We start from the raw sequence: 6,968 nt of genomic DNA, 5'->3' as shown, positions 1-6,968 counted from the left end.
CTTTCTTTCTTTTCTTTTCTTTTTTTTTTTGAGACAGGGTTTCTCCGTGTAGCCCTGGCTGTCCTGGAACTCACTCTGTAGACCAGGCTGGCCTCAAATTTCTGCCTCCTAAGTTCGGGGGGGGGGGGGCACCACTGCCTGGCCCAGAGGTTCTTAGTACAATTCCCAGCAACCACGTGGTGGCTCAGGACTTCCTGTAAGGAATCTGATGCCCTCTTCTGGCATTCTGGTGTACATGCAGCAGAGCACTCATACATTAAAAAAATAATAATACATTTAAAAGCTCACTAGATGAGTGCAATGTCAGATTGGAGACAAAGAAAAGAGCCAGTCAACAAAAGATAGATCAACATAAAAATATCCAAAATGAACCAGAGGAAAAACAAATATTTTAAAATAATTAACAGTTTTGGGCCTCTATGATAAAACTTAAACATCCACAAACCAAAAATTCAAGGAATGGCACAAACCATAAAAATAAACTTTAGGGATGGGGAGGTGGCTTAGTCAATAAAGTGTTTTCCACAAAAGCACAAGGACCTGACTCTAGATTCCTAGCACTCATATGAAAATCTAAGAATAATGACACATACCAGTAATTACAGAGCTGGGGAGGTAGAGGCAAGTGTATCCTGGGGGCTTTCTGCTTAACCAATTAGCTTAATCTTCAAGCTGTAGGTTCAGTGAAAAGCCTTGTCTTAAAAAACAAGGAGGAGTCAGGTGTCATATTTTAGTCCCTTAATCCCAGCACTTGGGAGTCAAAGGTAGGCAAGTCTCTATGAGTTTGAGTTCAACCTGGTCTATATAGCAAGTTCCAGGCCAGCCAGGGCTACATAGTGAGACCCTGTCTCAAAAAACAAATAAACAAACAAAAACAACAACAACAAAAACAAGGTAAAGAAGCAATTGAAACCACCACCATTTCAGGGAAGTAACAGTGGCAGGAGCTAGAGGCAGTTGATTACATTGCATTGTAGTCAAAAGGCAGAAAAGAAGGAATTAATAATGTCCTGAGCTTGATTTCTTTATTCTTACAGTTAAGAATCTCCTGCTTAGGGAATGGTGCCTCCTATAGTAGGCTTGTCTCCACATCTCAAGTAATGTAATCAAAATAATACTCCACAGACATGCTTACAAGCCAACTTCATCTAGATAGTCTTTCACTGATATTCTCCTCCCAGGTGATTCTAGATTGTGCCAAGTTAAAGCTAGCTATTCACCACACTATGTCTTCATCAATAGATTAGTACAATGGTATATTCAAAGTTTGAATAGACTATCAGGATGTGGTGGAACTGTGGAAGGTAAGGAAGGCCTGAGTGGAGGTGGTGGGCTGTTAGAAGTATGTCCTTAAATATATGTGACCCCAATCTTGTCTCTGCTTCCTAGCTGCTGTTAATTCTACCAAACAAGAGTAAAGACCACTACTAAAATTAGTCAAATTCACAGTAAACTTTTTTATATGTGCACAATATAGCTGGTCTGGTGATGGCCTCTCTCTAAATGCAGGGTTTGAGAGGACTGTCCCCAAAATAGGAGAAGTGGGTTTTTTTACAGCCTCCAAACTGCAAGGCTAGGGGTTTTCCAAGGGTTGGGGGATTTCCAGAGGAGATTTAGTTACATAGAAACTTGGCAGAATATCTTAAAATTATTTGACAGGACATTTTATCTTATGAGGGTAGAGGTGTCAAGGCACAGTCTGGGTCCTGGACCAAGAAGAATTCCAAGGCTCAAGGTACAGACAGTTCAAATTCGAAAAACCATAAATCTAAGCTTTACAGAAAACAGAAACAAACTTATTTTGACCTTGTAACAGGATGACTTCTAATCTTAATGTGGAGCCAGGTTGGCTCCTCACTACCAGGAAGAGAGCTGACCCTGCCATATGTTTCTGCTCACTGTCATCAAATTCTGTCCTTTCTCAAGCTAAAAGCAAGCAGAGGATCCATCAACTTTGGAATGAAGTCTTTCATCAAACTAAATCTTTCTTCCTTTTGTATTTCCTGCAGGTCTAGCAATAGCTTCGTAGCCACACCCCAACCCTCTGACTTTTAAGGGTTTCTGTTTCTCTCAGAGATTTGTCACAGTGATGGAAAGCTAACTAGCACAAATATAAGGGGATGGCAAAGGAAATCTCTTTGTGGTCATACCACATTTCTGTGTCATAAAAGATGGTTGCATGAAATCCCAATAATGTGTGCAATAACAGGTTTTGATCATATATTATGTTCATTGTAGACATCTAACTAAGAGTAAAGTTGGCTACACACGGCCACTCTGGAGTATTTATGTTTCTAATTTCAAGATAAAATGTTAAAAAACCAAACTAATGAGAAATTGGTGAGATAAAGGAAGAATAGAGAAGCCAAAGGAATAATCTTTTATATAGACTTAAATATCCTAGGATTTGTTTGTATGGAGGTTGTTAAAGGACTTAGATGGGAAGGGTTCTGACACAGAATTAGGGACAATACCCTGACTGGAGTGTGTTTGAGAGAAACAGGAAGGAGAGGGATTAGGAACAATGAATATAGTGTGGAAGAGTGAAGGTATGCTTTGTAAGAAACACAACCAAATAAAATAAAATAAAGCAAACCAAAAAAAAAAAAAACCCCAAAAAACTCAAACCAAAAAACACTCAATAAAAACAATTCTCATCTCAGTTTCCATGTTCTCTAAGTTACAAGTTAAACTGTAAATTATAGTTCATTGTCAACAAATGCCTGATGAACATTCTTAGCAGGCTCTGGTGTAAAATATACGATTCTTCTCTGCTTTGTTTTGTAGTTCTGAATTATGTCATCCCCAGGGCCTCTAAGGGATAAATTATGCTACTTGTTAATAACCAGGGTGTCAAGGGACTGTGTTTGAAGATAAGACGGAAAAATAGTGCTACAGATTAATTAATAATGAGACACATCTGGATGTTTTCAGCTCCTAGACTCCAGTAATGATACTATCTCCTTGACTACTGGCAGTTGGGTGCTCATGCCTCAAAAACAAAAACAGTCTTGTAGAAACTTAGATAGAATACATAGAAAATTGCCTTTCCTCTGCAACATACAAACAAAAATCCCCACTATAATGGTTTCTCCCATCACAATAACAGATTTCACTATAGGCAGATTACTTAAAAGTTAAGTCCTTCTAAAAGACACAATTTAGAGATTTATGCATCATGTTTAAGTAAGAGCCTACAGCATCTGTGTTAGAATAAAATAGTCAAAATAAAAAATCATAATCAAGGAATCAGATTCAAGCTGTCTATGACCCCATAATTTAATCAGGACTCTGAGACAATCTCACCTTATTGGAGCTAACAAATACCATATGTTTTAGTACTTCATTCATTCACATATTCATCTATTATATGCATCTACTATGCTAAGTATACTAAGTATCCCAGAGATAGACGTATAAACAAGTGTGCTGTTCTCACAGAGCTTGCAGTCTAGATGGAAAACAGGCCAGCAACTAGAAAACAAGATAGTAATTTTTTTGTGGTCCTGAGTTTAATCTCAGGACCCCTGAGCACACTATACCACTGAACAACACTCCCCTCCTTTTTGTTATTATTAACATTTGCTGTGTGCTGCTCACACATGATGTCAGCACAGTCACACGTCAGCCTTGTGAGATGGGTGCTAGTATCATTCCTATTATCACATATGAATAACACTAAAACCAGGAGAATTTAGGTAAGTTAGCTCAGGCCATAAGTTGACAACAAGTCTATGTTTTACTACAAAGTCAAGAGCACTGCAATAGTATCTGAAGCCTAGGAATGTAGGTAAGGTTTTCTGAGCTGCAGAGTTTAGCAGAAAGGGAGGTTCTAGAGATGATCAAGAGTTATATCACCATGGGCACATCAAACCTTTAACAACCTTACCAAAGCAATGTAATGGTATATGTTTTAGTTATCCATAACCTCAGAACAATCCACTACAAAATTAGGGACATAGTTAAACCACATTTAATTGCTCACAGTTAGGAATTTGGGGAAGCCTTAGTAGGGCCTTGCAATCACTATTCTTGGTTGCCAACTTTATTACATCTGGAGTTAACTAAAATCCAAAAATAGAGGGCACACTAGTAGGGGACTTTCTTTCTTTCTTTCTTTCTTTCTTTCTTTCTTTCTTTCTTTCTTTCTTTCTTTCTTTCTCTCTTTTTGCTTAATTTGAAGTAGGAAGATTCACTTCTAATCCAAATCTATCTATCTATCTATCTATCTATCTATCTATCTATCTATCTATTTATTTCATGTATGTGGGTACACTGTCGCTGTCTTCAGACACACCAGAAGAGGATATTGGATCCCCATTACAGATGGTTGTAAGCCACCATGTGGTTGCTGGGAATTGAACTCGGGATTTCTAGAAGAGCAGTCAGTGCTTTTAACCACAGAACCATCTCTCCAGCCCTCTAATTCAAATCTTGAGGTGGGAAAACAGATCCTTAATTTGGGCCACACCTTCTGCTAGAAGATGGAAGGTTTTGCTCTTTGCCTGCTTGCTTTCACCTTGCTAGCAAGTCCATTCCTTTTCAGGCAGTAGAACCTACTTTTTGGGGGGATTCCAGTTTATACTGAAGATGAGCTGTACCAACCAGCCTCATGGACTGAACAACTACAGGGTTCTTGGACATTATATTCTTAGGCAGCCATTGTTGGATTAGCTGGGCCACAACCTGTAAGAGGGAGAAATACTAATGCTAAAAATTTTGTTACTCTAGAGAACCCTGAGTAACACAGGCCCCTCTAGACTCCTCTTTGTGTGGTGTCAGTTGAGGTAGCCCCACAGTGGTAAAGGGATCTACATATCCTTGGTCATATAGCCTTGAAGTTGGTGGAGGCTTTTAGCTGGGTAGCACAGTTCTCTTATGCATAATTTCTAAAGTAAAATAGAAAGTTGCCAGGCCTCTTAAGACCCGGGCATGGAACTGAAATGACAGAACTTATAGAATGAAATCTCTCTTTATGTACAAAAAGGGATTTATTAAAATGACCTACTGTGATCCAACTAATCCAACAACATCTACCTATGAATGGAATGTACAAGAATCCATGGAACTGACACATTATTTCCATCCTTCTACTGGTAAAAGCAAATTACAAGATCAGATTAAGGGGAGAGAAACAGGCTGTGCCTCTTTCCTAGAGGACTGACAAAATCATTGAAAAAGGCACATAAATAACCATGTATGGCTGCACACACCTGTAATCTCAACACTTTGGAGGCTGAGAGAAGCAAATAGCAACTTGGAGGCCAGTTTAGGTTGTACTGAGACTTGAAAAAAACCGAGAGAGAGAGAGAGAGAGAGAGAGAGAGAGAGAGAGAGAGAGAACACAGGTAGGGGAGGTGGTATGTCATTACCTATATGAGAGGTTATATAGCCTGAATTGGATTATTGTTCTGAAACTTGATGGTGAGCTTATTAAAAACACAGACTCCTGGGCTGAAGGAATGACTGTGGTTAAGAGTGTGTATTTGTTATTCCAGAGGACCTGTGTTCAGTATCAAGTACCTACATCAGATGCCTGTAGCTGCAGTTCCAGTAACCCAGTACCCATTGTTGGCCTCCTTAGGTACCTGTACATATGTGACATCTGCCCCCATAAATAAAAATAAATCTTCAAAAATATATGCAGATTTCTGGGGCTGTAGAGAGGGCTCAGAGGTTGAGAGCACTGACTGCTCTTCCAGAGGTCCTGAGTTCAATTCCCAGCAACCACATGGTGGCTCACAACCATCTGTAATGTGATCCAATTCCCTCCTATGGTGTGTCTCAAGACAGCTATGGTGTACTCACATACATGAAATAAATAAAATAAGTCTTTAAAAACAAAGAAAAGTATAGTGAATGGATGGAATCCACTGTATGATAAATATGCTACAAACACCATTTAGTTGCTCTCAATAAGAAATTCACTTATTTTAAAAAATCCAAATTCTGGCATTGTCCAGAAAAATTTAACAGGTTTATTTATAATTGTTATACATTTGAACTGTTGAAATGTGTTTACTGAAATATTTGGCTTGCATTAATGCTTTACATCTTGCATTTATATTTAAAATGTACACACAAATGAATGTGGAGAAACTGCCAATACCTGATTCTGTCCCCTATGTTTCCACTCGCAGTCATATACTCAGGTACCTCTGACCCCTTGGAAAAAATATCTAATGTTCAGAACTATTGATAACAGGAAGAAGAGAAAAAAAAATTTTTGAGAATGGAACGTTTCCCCTCGTAGTGGACTCTTAAGCATGTTCTCCACATATGCGGTATGTTAGCTGGAAATTTTTTGGCATAATTGTTACACGTTTGGCATGGTTAGCACACAGGTTGGTATCTTCAAAAAGGCCAACCAGATAGGCCTCACTTGCCTTCCACAAAGCTCCAATAGCTGCACTCTGGAAGCGCAGATCTGTTTTGAAGTCCTGAACAATTTCTCTCACCAGACGCTGAAAGGGGAGCTTGCTAATCAGAAGTTCACTGGACTTCTGATAGCGTCTGATTTCATGGAGCACTACAGTACCCAGGCCTGTAACGATGAGGTTTCTTCACCCCTCCAGTAGAGGGCGGCCTTTTACGAGTGTCTTTTGTAGGCAGTTGTTTCCTGGATGCTTTACTACCATTGGATTTGCGTGGAGTCTGCTTTGTAAGTGCCATGGCATGGGCATCTCCTTACTTACCCGCACTTCTTCTTCGGCTGGAGCTCAGCAACCGAAAGGCGGCACTGGCGTTAGAGAGCTGAGGCGGTGCGGCGAAGGCTGCAAACACAATTGAAAGTGAGGTTAACATGTAGAAATTTCATTTTCTTGTTTGAATCAGATTGCTGAAGTGAGTTCCAAGAACCTGTAATCACAGGCAAATTAATGTTTTGAGCTTCACTTTCCTTCTATGTAAAGCAGGGGGGAGGATGGGTGGGATAGGGTTTTTTTTTGGGGGGGGAACAGGGAAAGGGG

General features: G+C 39.5%; 1 pseudogene; it reads right to left on the bottom strand.

Annotated features, from left to right (window-relative positions):
* Positions 1–6,260: 6,260 nt before the first annotated feature.
* On the bottom strand, positions 6,261–6,672 carry LOC110313717 (annotated as a pseudogene).
* Positions 6,673–6,968: the final 296 nt, after the last annotated feature.

The sequence above is a fragment of the Mus pahari genome, chromosome X (assembly GCF_900095145.1).
Source record: "Mus pahari chromosome X, PAHARI_EIJ_v1.1, whole genome shotgun sequence".
Taxonomy (NCBI): domain Eukaryota; kingdom Metazoa; phylum Chordata; class Mammalia; order Rodentia; family Muridae; genus Mus; species Mus pahari.
This window is presented reverse-complemented; position numbering and strand designations above follow the sequence as displayed.